At 41.3% G+C, this 14873-nt stretch overlaps 1 protein-coding gene across 1 annotated transcript in view; it reads right to left on the reverse strand.

Moving 5' to 3' along the window:
- The window catches only part of IRAK3 (interleukin 1 receptor associated kinase 3), a 76620-nt gene extending 61754 nt beyond the window's left edge, over positions 1-14866 (reverse strand). The window contains exon 1 of the mRNA XM_079938190.1: positions 14749-14866. The gene's annotated coding sequence lies outside the window, so the exon portion shown is untranslated. The remainder of the gene's footprint in view (positions 1-14748) is intronic.
- Between the last annotated feature and the right edge of the window lie 7 nt (positions 14867-14873).

The raw sequence follows: 14873 nt of genomic DNA on the forward strand, positions 1-14873 counted from the left end.
CTGAAAGAAGAAAATAATCACTCATAGCCCCCCCCCTCCCCAGCTGAAGACAGCCACTCTAAACGTTTGGCACATTTTCCTCCCAACTTTTACCGAAGTTAAACAGGTAAATGTGTATGTCTGAAATAATAATTGGAAAAAGATGAACCTAGATACCAAGAACAGAAAAACATAAGAGAGAACGAAGTGAAATAAGAGTGTGGTCGTTTTCTTCTAGAGGCTGTCCTTTGTCCAAACTGCTATTTGGTTTTACTACCTTCTCTTGTCCATGGGCTTTCCTGATGAAGCATTTTTCGACCACTTTTTCCTTCCTCAAAGTGCTTCACAGAATCTTCCTCTTGCTTTCAACAGGGAGTTTAAGTAAAATTGGCTATTGTTTTGAAATCTTCTACCGTTTATGCTGTAATATCCCACCGCAGGCATGATACGAATGCCACTGCCAAAAAAGAGGGGATGCTTCGAAAGTGGTGAGAAAAATCCCAGCCCGAAGGACTGAAGAGTGGACGATGGCTCTCCGCTGAAAAATATCAACACCTGTTTGCAACCTTTCCGATTTGTACTTTTGGGGAATGACGCCCTCTAGAGATCAACAGTGATGATGCACCGTCATTTCGTAGCTACCTGAATTTCCAGGAAAAATATTCCACAAAATGTACTTGAAAATTGGTAAAACCAACATCGTTTGGGCAAAAGTTTCTGTATCCCTGTTTTCGATGTTCACATGGCTTTGTTCAAATGGCTAGAATTTTACAGCCAATCTGTACACGCTTTAGAAGCCCTATACCCCTCAAAGGGACTACCTGAATAAGCTGCGTAACGGAAGCTAATCTAGTAGCTCTTGAATTGCTGGAACAGGGGAGCCAAACTCAAATACGCCAGGGAGCCAGGAAATCACTGTTGCTGAGTGAAGCAGTCAGCACGGATTGCTTTGCCAGATCTTCTGATTTACAGAGAAGGAAGAATTTTATGTGAAAGCCAGACTATGCGAAATCTATGTATAGATTATGTGAAATTTCTTGCATTTTCAATGTTGGCAGTATCAGACCATGCTTCTTCCCCGTTCCCTAAAACTGTCTTTGACCTTTGAACTTTATATCATCAGGTTGTATCACTCACTACTCTTCACTGTTGCCATCATCCACTGCTCTCCCCCACCTCAATTTCTCCTCCTCATTTTTAGACTATGTAGCTCCTGCTTACTGTAATTCTTTCCAGTGCTAATTTCTTCTTAATCCTTCGTGATTTAGAATATATGTAGAATAGATGATGATCTTTCTCATATCCTGGACTCTCAGTTCCTCGATATGTCTTCTCCAGTGATTTTCTCCTCCCCACTATTTCAGCCACTTACTCATCCCCTAGAACTTCTCATTATCAATAACTGCACCCCCGTCCGTAAATTCTATTTCATTAATCTGCTCGAGATTCGTTAATAGTACATCCCCTATCCTCTAGTACTCTGACCCCAACAACCCCTACCCCCGTCTGGATACCAAGTCCAAAATCTTGCCACCTCCTCTCTGGCCCCAACCTCTTGACGTTCTCACTTTTCTCTTTATCCATAAAGTCCACACTCAATTATTATAATCCCTCCCTTGCACATGCTGTCCATTCTCTTGCTCCCCTCTCACTTTGTTGAACTCCCTTGGCAAGTCTACCATACTGATGAAATCCAGTTTTCCAATTTTGAGCTCCACCCATACACCTGAACGTAGCTGGAAGGGGGAGGGGGAAAAAAAACCCTGTTAATTGGACTCAGTTTAAAATCAAAGTCATGGCTCTCAAGTGGGTCCTTTATGCTGCCAGGCAGTCACACTTGTGCCTTTAGTCCATTTACTCTGCTGATCTCCTTGACAACTAGTATATGGCATCTCTTTTCTCCTCAGTCCCATCACATTCTCCCCCATCCTCATGCTCAGCTGATGATCTTGAGAGTACTGATGCACCAGGAGAAAACTTCCACAGGATCTCATTACCACATCGACGGTCCCTACCTGCATTTGTACTAATATGCACTCCCCCTCCCACCACCTTTCCCATGGATCAATTATCTAGGCTCCTAAATCTAATCTCTTCACTTGGGCACTAGATCCCATCTCCTGTCCCCTACTCAAAGACATTAAGGGCAGCTGTTCGCACGCTCTGCAAGATCAACAATTTCTCACTGTTTACTGGATCGGTTCTATCAGCATACAAATATGAAGTTATTTCTTCCATCTTAAAACAAACCAAAAAACTTTTTTCATGCCATCGTCCCCCTTTTTTTTTTTGCGGTACACGGGCCTCTCACTGTTGTGCCCTCTCCTGTCGCAGAGCACAGGCTCCGGACGCGCAGGCTCAGCAGCCATGGCTCACGGGCCTAGCCACTCCGTGGCATGTGGGATCTTCCCGGACCGGGGCACGAACCCGTGTCCCCTGCATCGGCAGGCGGACTCTCAACCACTGTGCCACCAGGGAAGCCCCCGACTAGTAGTTTTTGACGCGGTTGATCACCCCCTCCTTCTTGTACACTTTCTTCGTTTATCTTCCACATTCTCTTACATTTTCCCTGACTTCATTGGTCACCCTTCAGCTTCCCTTGCTGTTCCTCCACTTCTCCCTTAACTCAATGTCAGAGTGCCACAGGGCTCAGTCCATAGTCCTCTCCATTAACACCTACTCCCTTGGTGATCTCAGGTGGGTTCGAGGCTTTAAATACCGGCTATCTACCCAGCACTGCCAAGTGTACATGTTTAGCCCAGACCTCTCTCTTGAACTTCAGACTCATGTCCAAAACTGGACGCTTGATCATGCCTCCTGAACCTGCCCTTCAACATTCTTCCTTATCTAGGTTACTGAATCCTTCCAGTAGCTTGAACCCAAAACTATAGAGTCATCCTTGGCTCCTCCTTTTCTTCACAGCCCATGTTCAATCCACCAGCAAATCCCGCTGACTCTATTCAGAATATATTTAGAACCTGACACTTTTCTCCACCTCCACAGCCGCCATCCTGGTTTGAGTCATCACTATGTCTTGTCCAGATCACTGTAGTTGTCTCTTAACTAAAAATAGCTTTCACTATTGCTTCCTACAGGCTTTTCTCAACACTGCAGCCAGATTGATCTTTTTAAATCAAATCTGATTAGGCCTCTCCTCTGTTCAGAAACCAACAATGGCTTCTAATTTCAGTCAGAAGAAAAATCCGATTCTTCATGTGTGCTGCATTCTCTCTCCCACTCCCCCTCCACTCTGTTACCCTCTGATCATGATTCCTGGTTCATTCTGCATAGCCACACTGACTCCTTGCTGGTCCTTGAACACAGCAGGCAGAATCCCTCATTAGAGGCTTTGTACTTGCTATTCCCTTGCCTGGTATGCTCTTCCCATGTGGCTAAGGTCTACCTTGACCTCCATATTTAAAATTGCTATGGTCCATGTACTCAGATTCACGCTGGCATGTGACTGGAATTGGCAATAATTCATGGCCGCAGGAACCAAATCTCATTCAGATTTCTCTCTTTCTTGATCTGAATAAGAACAGGCGGGAGCTCTGGCCATCTCTGGAACCACTTTGCAACCACACAGAGATCATATTAGAATGAAGTAAGTCTTAGGGATGGTCTAGTGAGAGAAAGAACCAGATGCTTGATAAGGTCATTAAGTTGCTCATTTGTTTTATGCCTGGAGAATGTCCTGCTTGTGGACTTATAATTATATGACATAAATTCCCTTATTAAATCAGTTTTTAAACCAAGGATCTTGTCATTTGCAGCTAAATGCATCCTGATTCACTGAACAGACATTTGGTATTACTCCTTGATTTTGCTGAGGGCCTGAAACCTATGGGAGGGAAACTAACCCCTGTCCAAAACTGGAGTTCAAATGTACATTTACAGCTATATCTGTGGGATGTGAGATAGGCATGGAAACTGGATTGCAGAGAGAGACAACTGGGTCCCTGAGAGAAAATGAATGTTAGTAGAGAATGACTCTGGCAGTGTGGGTGGAAGCAATGTGAAGTTCATGAGACGTGCCTGAGACTGCGCTAGACGTGCACGAGACTGCACCAGAATCCATGAAGACTCAGACCCCCTGCCAGCACACATGCTTTCTAGTGAAGAGAGGGCTGTGGTGAAACCGCAAAACTGCTTCACACTATGACCTAGCCCTTTGCCACGGAATGCTCTCTAGAGCCACCCCTCCCCCTCAAGGTTTGGACACTAGAAGAAGAAAGTGTTTCCACCCCAGCTGGAGGTAAGAGAGTAATGAACTGCCAAGATTACAAACGGAGATGCTGAGGAAACCCTGAAGGCCAAAGTGACAATGGCACAGATACATGGTATTATCAGTGGTGAAGCTCCAGCTAAGCATGGGCATCAAAGTCTCAGAAATCTAGAAACAGGTGAGAGAAAGCGGGTGAGGCAGGTAACAGCTCTTAATATGTATGAGTCAGCTATGTTGGTGGCAGCTATCTACCCAGTATCCCTAAGGATGAATGTTCAAAGGACACACAGGCTTGTGGGTCGTAGGGAATTTTCTGGTTTCAGAAATAATTTTTGAAACAAAGATCACTAACCTATATCGTCTTTGAGTTTCATCTCATCCTTGAGCCTTATTCTAGAGGGTCATAGGTGCCCTGGGGTTCAGGAATAGGGTAAAGATCAATAATGGGGTGAGAACATTTGTAGTGTGCATTACTTGGTAATTTTAAAAAGTGAAAGTTCAATGGTTTCTTGGGCTTTCATCAAAATGACCTCACAAAAATAACATGCAATAATTATTCCCCCAGTTCCTTCTCTCTTTCTCCCTCTCTTCCTCTCTCTGTCTCTCTCTGTACTTTTAAAGAACATTAGGGTTGCATTGTCTTGTAACTCAGCCTTTTCCCATTTAAGGTATCAAAACATTTTTCTAAAAATCTATTATTTCACAACATAATAAATACTAAAATTTTAACAATTATCCTTTTAGGGTTGATAGAAAGGATTTGGGGATTTTATTTTCTTACTTTGTGTTTTCTAAACTTACTAAAGTTAACGTATTATCTCTATGATTAGAAAACCTTCAACTATAGAAAATAATTTTTTCCAGCACTTTTATCGTTCATCCCATTTCACTATTTCCTTTTCAAATTATTTTCACAGTATTTTTCATCCCAGAATGTATTTCTAGAATAACTTTTGCCTAACTTGCATGCACACAAACAGAGAGAGGGAGAAGGAGAGAGAGAGAGGGAGGGAGGCAACACTCTGGTGTCTCTTCTTAGAAAGACACTAATCCTATCTGATCAGGGCCCCACCCTGCATGGCTGTTAGCATAACTGGGCCATCTTGGGCCTGTTCAGTTCCTCCTGTCCTTCCACTGACCCTACCTAGGGCTGTACTGTGTAGTGAATCTCTTTTCTGTCATCAAGGGCTTTGTAGTTATTAGATAGTGTTTAGTGATCATTAGGTCCAGGTAGCCTCTATGCTCTGTTAGTCCCCAAACGATGAAAAATGTTGCTGACGTATTCCCTGTGCCCTCGAGACTAGTAACCCCTTCATAAATCTAGGAGTACACATCCTGTTTCCAAGCACCTACCCCCATAACCCTATAAAATTGTCCCAGTGGCCCCTCAGCTGTGTGGAGTGCAGCTTTGAATGCTTCCAGATTGTGGTCCAACTAATCACCCCCTGTGAGTAACCCTATAATAAACTGATCCATCGAGTGTATGGAGCACCCTGCCTCATTTTTCAGTCTTAAAATGCATTCTTAGTTCAGTGGATACGTTTTGTCCCTTCCGTTCTCCAGCACACCCTGTGACCTCATTAACCTTAATTGCCTCCTTAGAAGCCCCTTCTCTGAATTCACCCATACTGGGGGTTAGGGCTTCAATATATGAATTGGGGTGGGGGGAATGACACAGATTTCAGTTCATAGGAAACCCTCTGCACGTAAATTCAAGAAACAATGCCACATCATCAGGTTTCAGAGTACACATCCTAACAACACTTGGTAATTAGTTATCTATATCATGTAGCCTTTCATAGTGGTCATAGTTCCTCTTGTTCTTGTACTGAATTTATTTCATTGTTCTTAACTTTTTAAGATTTTAATCTGGTGTCTTGATAATGAAAGCAATAACAAGTCTGTATATGAAAATATCCAGCATATTTGGGTCTAAAGATACTAGTAATTTTTCAGATCAAATGGCCTCAGGGCTTATTCTGAGCATTAGTTTCTCATCACATCATCTTTCTTGAATTTTTGCCTTTTTTTCCTCTATGATGATGCTTGGTATTTTCTTCCTATATTTGTGATTGTTTCTTCTGTTTTCCTAACTGACTCTTCCTCTGGCCTGTACTATGCACCCACAGGCTGAATTCTTGGATCTTTTTATTCCAGATGTTGGAGATTTCATATAATCTCATTTTCATCTATTATCTCTATGTAGACTACACTCATATATATATATATTTTGCATGTATATTATATATATATATATTTAGACTACACTCATATATATATATATATTTTGCATATATATTTTGTCTTTTTTTTAAATTTTTTTTATTTTTTATACAGCAGGTTCTTATTAGTTATCCATTTTATACATATTAGTGTATATATGTCAATTCCAATCTCCCAATTCATCACACCACCACCCCCGCTGCTTTCCCCCCTTGGTGTCCATATGTTTGTTCTCTACATCTGTGTCTCAATTTCTGCCCCGCAAACCGCACACTAATATTTGTGTCTTCAGCCCTAGCCCGCCCTGCAGACTCCCTTCTCACTCCTGTCTCCAGTCTTTATTTATTTCATTTAAGTTTTTTGCTTTCATCTCAAATCAACATGCCCCAAACTGATCATTTTCTGAAAAATCAACTCCTTGTTTCCGGTGACATGGCAAGGGAACTCTTAGTAATTTTCATTAATTGATTGATATATTCAAAAGAATTTCTGAGCAACTGCTGTGTCAGACATTGTGCTAGGTGCTATATTCGATAAGTCACAAAATTTTTTCTTCTGTAATGTCTCTCATAAGTGTCTGAGTCTTTTCCAATTTGTCTTTACTAGTTATTTCATGTTTGTGTTTTTTGTTGTTGTTGTTGTTTTGCGGTGTGTGGGCCCCTCACTGTTGTGGCCTCTCCCGTTGCGAAGCACAGGCTCTGGACGCACAGGCTCAGCGGCCATGGCTCACGGGCCCAGCCGCTCCGCGGCATGTGGGATCTTCCCAGACCAGGGCACGAACCCGTGTCCCCTGAATCAGCAGGCAGACTCTCAACCACTGCGCCACCAGGGAGGCCAATGTTTGTGTTTTTTGAGTATGTCTTGCCTGGTGAACCCATACTTAAACACTGAGACTAGTTGAGAAGTCACCACCTCTGTGTTGTAAATTGACTTGTGTAATACCAAAATATGTGCTTAAATCCTAACCCTTGGTACCTCTAAATGTGACCATAATTGGAAACAAATTCTTTGCAGATGCAATCAAATTAAGATGGGGTCATACTGAATGAGGGTGGGCCTTAATCCAGTGACTGGTGTCCTTATAAGAAGAGGGAGATTTAGACATAGAGACACAGAAGGTAGAAGGCCTAGTGCCACTGGAGAGACATTGAACAGATTCTAAGAGCTTCTAGAAGGAACTGACCCCGCTGACACCTGGATTTCTGACTTGTGGCCTCCAGAGCTGTGAGAAAAGAAACATCTATTGTTTTAAATCCCAGTTTGTGGTAATTTGTTACAGCAGCCCTAGCAAACTAAAACACTCTGTGAGGCCGTTTATAACCTCCCCAAAGTTAATCATTCCTTTTTTGGTTCTATAACACTCAGTACTTATTTCCATCATCACTTTTTGTTGTTGTTTTTATTTCCCCGTGGGCTTGTTGAGGGTTGGAGTGTAGTGGGACAGCCCTAGTCATCTTTGGGTACCTTGCATACTGCTTGGCACAGGGTAATTACTCAACAAATGTCTAACAAATGAAAAAAGTGATGATTTTGCCTCTAGCCAATAATAATTACAGCTATCATTTACTGAGCACTTCCTCTGTACTGGGCGCTGTGTCAGTACTTTACATACTGTGTTCCAACTACAATATGCTGATACCAACTGAGTGTATTACAGGTGAATCTAATTCTAATACTCACTACTGGAGTTAGCATGGACCCCACAAGTTAAGGTCAAAGGCTTTCATTTCTGATGCTAACTACCCAGAGTTAATACAGGTCCTTCAAGTTAAGGGCTCAGTCCCACATGACTAACCCCACTTCAGATGCCAGCTGCAAGTCTTAGGTATCCCAAATCTACCTGTATTTCTGCCTATTTGACTACACATTTGAGAGTTCCCGGAATCCAGCCCCCACCAATTTGATAATTCACTAGAACAACTCACAGAACTCAGGAAAACAACATCCTTATGATGACCATTTTATTATGAAGGACACAAATGAATAGCAAGATGAAGAGGTAAACAGCACAACAAGGTCTAGAAGGGTCCTGAGCTTCCTTGTCCCCTCCAGGTGTACCATCCTCCCAGGACACAGATGCTTTCATCAACCAACAAGCTCCCAGAGCCTCACTGTTTCAGAGATTTTATCTAGGATTTTGTTACACAAGCATGATTGATTAAATCATCGACCACTTGATTGAGTTCAAGATCTAGGAGGGTGTGGCTGAAAGTTCCAACCCTAATCACAAGCTTGGTCTTTCTGGCTTGGCCAGTCCCTTCCTTGTAACTATCTCAAGGCCCACCTAAGTCACCTCATGAATTAGCATAAATTCAGATATGGAGGAAAGGGGTTCTTTGTGAATAACAAAAGATACTCTGATCACTCCAGAAATTCCAAGGTTTTTTGAAGCTCTGTGCCAGGAACCGAGAACAAAAACAAAATAATTTTTTATTATACCACACATATGTATTCACATGAGGGCTCCTTGAAGTAGGTATCTGTGCCATCTGCATTTTACAGACAAGGAAATTGAGGCTTAACCTCAAAACTGTGTTGCCTCTCTAGCCTAGCTTTCTCCCAATCCATTTTATTTCCAAATTAAGCTACATTAAACAGAGATTTCATCACATTACTTCCTTAGTGACTCTCTATTACATAATAAAGGCCTACTGTTCAAGTTTCTCTAAAGTCTGTTTCATGGTGGTTGTGTTCATTTCTACCTCTGGCCATGCTTAATGCCTGCTTTTCCTCCCTCCTTCTAACATTCTCCCCGTTCCCTAATAACTCTCAAATCCTACCTATTTAGATTCAGTGAGGGTGAGATAGTAGAGCACCTGCTATCACAGAGTTAAGTGCTTTACACATGTTGTCTCCAACGTTACATATGTTAATACTCCAGCAAACCCACAGTTTAGGTGTTCTGATTCTTAGTTTATAGTAGAAAAAATCCAGGCCTGGAGATATAAGCTTGGGTGCTTGAAAGTTAGTGAGTGATTGAGCTAGGATTCAGACTCAAATTTATTTAGCTCTAAAAGCCCATGCTCTTTTTCGGTAATTCATGAGATTTGTAAACCTCTACTGCTCTGGTCCCTAAACTTGAGTTGTTGATAAAACTCTAAAGATAAAAAAAAATTTTAAGATAGTAGCAGCTTAAGTCTCTACTTCCTTCAATGTTGAACGCAGATTATTATCTAAAAGCCAAAAAAAAAAAAAGGTTTTCAAGTCAATCTAGGAATAGGATAGAATTATTATAGTCTGGGAATAATCTAGAAGAGATTTTAGCCTGTAGTTGGTAGAACAAACATATTAAATGAAAAGGAGGGGAGAAAGAAGAAGAGACAGTAAGAAAGAAGAGGAAAGATGCAGGAAGAGGAGAGATGCAGATAGGTCTTTAAAACCACTGAAATTTGTTTAGATTAGTGACTTTATTTACAAAGCACTCTGTATGAAATTTCAGCTTTAAAGGAATAGAGGAGGGAATTCCCTGGTGATACAGTGGTTAGAGCTCTGTGCTCTCACTGCTGAAGGCTGGTGTTCAATCCCTGGTTGGGGAACTAGATCCCACAAGCCGTGTGGCCAAAAAAAAACCAAAAACCAAAACAAAACAAAACAAAATGCAACGACAACAAATAAACTTGTTCTTGAAAATATAAGCTTAAAAAAAATAGAGGATACCGAGTTATTGGATTCCATATCTGCAATTAAGTGCTTTATTGTCATAAGGTAACTTTCTTATCTAAACTGAGAGGGAGCAAACAACTTTTGTCACTTTTAAAAACACAATTTAAAACTTTTAGTACAATGCCCTAAACAGTACACAAACCCTCAGTATAAACAGCTTGCTACATTATCACAAGTAAACATATGTAATCAGCCAGAAGTCCTTCTAAGTGCCTTCTCCCAGTTCTTATCCCTTCTTACTCCCCAAAGATAATTTCCTGATGTCTAAGACCACAGGTTAATTTTGCTTGCTTTTTAAAAATTAATTAATTAATTAATTAATGTTTGGCTGCATTGGCTTTGTTGCTGCGTGAGGGCTTCTCACTGTGGTGGCTTCTCTTGTTGCGGAGCACAGGCTCTAGGCGTGCAGGCTCAGCAGTTGTGGCTCGTGGGCTCTAGAGCTCAGGCTCACTAGTTGTGGTGCACAGGCCTAGTTGCTCCATGGCATGTGGGATCTTCCCGGACCAGGGCTCAAACCCGTGTCCTCTGCAATGACAGGTGGATTCTTAACCACTGCACCACCAGGTAAGTCCCCTTTTGCTTGCTTTTTAACTTTACATAGAATCTCATAGTGCATATTCTTTGTATTTGGTTTCTTTTACTTAACATAAGGTTTGTGAAGTTCATTCATGTTGTATATAGTAGTAATTTGTTCATTTTCATTGTAGAAACTATGCAAGTATATACCACAATTTTTTAATCCATTTTACCAACAGTGGTCAGTTGGGTTGTTTCTAGTTTTTGGCTATTATGAATAAGGCTGCTATGTGTATTCTTGGTCATCTTTTACAAATATATGCATGCATTTCTGTTGAGCGTATACTCCATGTAGGAGTGGAATTGCTGAGTCATAGGCCTTGTTGTGTATGTTCAGCTTTGGTGGATATTGGCAAACAATTTTCCAAAGGGCTTTCTCCATATACAGTCGCAGTAGCAGAGCCAGCTACATGATGTGTGGAACCCGGTGCAAAATAAACATGCGGGGCCCCTTGTTTAAAAGGCAGGGAGAAGTCCCATTAAATGTACTAAAACAGAAAGCTTTTTTGTTTCTTTTGCAGTCTCTTGACTTGCCACGATTTTTTTTTTTTCTTATAAATTTATTTATTTATTTTTGGCTGTGTTGGGTCTTCATTGCTGCATGCGGGCTTCTCACTGCGGTGGCTTCTCTTGCTGCGGTGCACGGCCTCTAGGCGCGTGGGCTCAGTAGTTGTGGCGCATGGGCTTAGTTGCTCCGCGGCATGTGGGATCTTCCCTGACTGGGGATCAAACCCGTGTCCCCTGCATTGGCAGGTGGATTCTCAACCACTGTGCCACCAGGGAAGCCTGCCATGATTTTTTAACTTGCTATTTAATGTCATTTTAAGTAAAGAAAAAAATATCATTTAAAGTTATTAGCACAGATTTTACCATTGATCTTTATATTGTGCAATGCCAGTTTTAAATGCAAACTCATGTGTGGAATCATCAAAATTACATAATTTGTATTTCATAGCTTGTACATGCTTATGTATTTCATTCTTACTTCAACTGTGGAAAAGCTGCATGAAATTAACTCAAAGTGTTTTTATTTCATTTCCTGATATGTGCACAATCTACCAACACTCTCTACCTTCAGCTTCCGGATAAGGATGGACTAAAGGGAAAACAAACTATAGTTGTGCTATCTCTCTTTCTTTCTATATCTTCATTTATAGTGTAAGTGGTTGGCTAATGCTCGGAAGTAACACAAATTTTAAAAGTTATGATAGGATTCCTTGGTCATTCATGTTTCTTAGAACACCATTCTTTCTGCAAAGTAAGTTCTGGTTGGTAAGGAAAGCTTGGCCTCTTTCAGCTGTCTGCACCCTCCCTCCCTTTCTGTTTACTAAGCTGCAGATGGAACGCATTTATCTTGTACTGTTTTGTTTTGCTTTTGCTTTTTTTTTTTTTTTTTTTTGGCCATGCCGTGAGGCTTGTGGGGTCTTAGTTCCCCTACCAGGGATTGAACTGGGACATCGGCAGTGAGAGCACAGAGTCCTAACCACTGGACCGCCAGGGAATTTCATCTTGTACTGGTTTCAATCTAGCCTAACTCCCATGCATTACAGGTCTAATAGAATTCTGCACTAATGGGGCTGCCTGAATGCTAAATGCAAATGGTTGGCATGGAAGAGTGTACACACTTATATATTGTGTGTAACTCTTCTGCTCATGCTCCGTTGTGCTTTCACTTATAAAACACAAGTTCAAAGGAAAAATTATGAAGAATTGCAAAATGGCGACAGTTGAACATTAAGTCAAATGCGAGGTCCTTCTGAAAGCAGGGCCCTATGCAATTGTACAGGTTACATGCCTATGAAGCCAGTTCTAGTTTAAGAGTTCCAGTTGATCCACAACCTTTTCAACACTTGGTGTTGTCAACCTCTTAACTTTAGTCATTTGGTGAATGTGTAGAGATATCTCATTGTGGCACTGATTTGCATTTCTCTGAACATTGAGGGTAAGCATCTTTTTATATGTTTATTAGTAATTTAGTGTGTGTGTGTGTGTGTGTGTGTGTGTGTGTGTGTGTGATGCCTGTTTGCCTTTTTTTCTGTTGGCTGCCTGTCTCTTTTTTTCTTGATTTGTAACAATTGTTTTTATATTCTGGAAAGAAGCATTGTGTACATTACATGGGTAGCAAATATCTTCCTCTGTTCTGTGACTTGCTTTTACTCTCTTATAGTGTATTTTGATTACTAGAAGTTCCTCATTTTAATATAGTTTAGTTTGTCAATCTTCTCCTTTGGGGTTAACTGCTAGTTTGTATCTGGTTTCAGAAATCTTTTCTTTCCTCCAAATCAAATTTTCCTATATATCATCTTCTCAAAGTTTTATTGTTTTGTCTTTCACATTTATATCCACAATCCATCTGAAATTTACTTTTTGTAAATGGTAAGAGGTAGGAGATCAAACTTTGCTGATGGTGCTTTTAGTCAATAAGACAATGGGTTTGGACTTCCTGGTGGCACAGTGGTTAAGAATCCGCCTGCCAATTCAGGGGACACGGGTTTGAGCCCTGGTTCAGGAAGAACCCACATGCTGCAGAGCAGCTAAGCTTGTCTGCCACAACTACTGAGCCTGTGCTCTAGAGCCCATGAGCCACAATTATGGAGCCCACAGGCTACAACTACTGAAGCCCGCGTGCCTAGAACCCATGCTCCGCAACAGGAGAAGCCACCGCAATAAGCCTGTGCACCGCAATGAAAAGTAGCCCCCGCTTGCCGCAACTAGAGAAAAGCCGGAGCACAGCGACAAAGACCCAACACAGCCAAAAATTAAAAAAATATAAAATATATAAAATTTTTTTTAAAAAGCAAAAGAGTATGACATTAAAAAAAAAAAAAGATGGTGGGTTCCCAGGACAACTCTGGTTAGTTCTATATAATAAATCCTATTATGACTTTATATTAAAATGAGTAATGTGTTTTTGAAATGCCTGTAAAATCATAAAAGGTAAGTTTTTTTTGCTTGTCTTTATGGAAATGAGGTTAGTTCTTTTTTTTCGTTGTTTTATTTATTTAATTTAATTTATTTATTTTTGGCTGCATTGCTGTGTGTGGGCTTTCTTCTAGTTGTGGTGAGTGGGGGCTACTCTTCTCTGAGGTGCGTGGGCTTCTCATTGCAGTGGCTTGTCTTGTGGAGCACGGGCTCTAGGCACGGGGGCTTCAGTAGTTGTGGCACACAGGCTCAGTAGTTGTGGCACACGGGCTCAGTAGTTGTGGCGCACGGGCTTAGTTGCTCTGCGGCATGTGGGATCTTCCCGGAGCAGGGCTCGAACCTGTGTCCCCTGCATTGGCAGGCAGATTCTTAACCACTGCACCACCAGGGAAGCCCTGGGGAAGCCCTGAGTTTAGTTCTTTAGACAAAAGCTTCCAATAACATCAAGTTTAAGGATTTGGTTTCAGAATAGACCGTTCCACAGCTATTCTGAGTTCTACTTGCTAAGTCTTTTGAGTGTTATGGTTAAAGTGAGGATGGCAAATGTGGGTGTATCAAAGTAAATGCGTCATAAAAATTCCAAGGGATCCTGGGATGATATTACTCTGTGTATATCTACACCTCATCTTTGTACTGAAATGACAGTAATACCATGAATATTCACTCTGATCCATCGTGTTTGCCACCATCATTTCTTTTATTAGTACAGCAACATCCCTTCTTCCCTGGCTGTGGTCATGACTCTACAATGTATTCTACATTTGGCAAACAGTGATCTGGCCTTTATCTATTCAGCCTCATACTTTGCCATCTGTGCCCTACTCATACTGAGCTTTGCTCTCTGCTCCCCGCCGCCTTGCAGATGTTGGTCCCTTGAGAACCTACCTACATCACTCCACGCTTTCCTGGTTGGCTCTGACTTGTCTTCCAGGATTAAACATTATCTCATTAAGAAAGCCTGGTTTATAGAAAGTGCTCAATAATTTTAGGGATTGTTATTATTAAAAATAGTGCAAATAAAATCAACTATACTTCAATAAAAATAATGTAATTAAAAGTGTCTCTCTAATGTGATTATTGACAGAGTATATGAATGAGACGGGTATTTGTTGAAAGGAAGGATGAATGGGACTTCGCTTTTATCACTTTTAGCAACTCACCAGGTCAGAAGATTGAAGAAGGTTGTGGAGGAAAATCTGAGAAAACCTTCACTTCAGATGACGCCGAGAACGTAACTCGTTTTCTCTCCCACCCTCATCTGAAGCCATCTCCTTTTCCTCAGCCT

This window comes from Stenella coeruleoalba (genome assembly GCF_951394435.1).
Source record: "Stenella coeruleoalba genome assembly, chromosome: 11".
NCBI classification, from domain to species: Eukaryota; Metazoa; Chordata; class Mammalia; order Artiodactyla; family Delphinidae; genus Stenella; species Stenella coeruleoalba.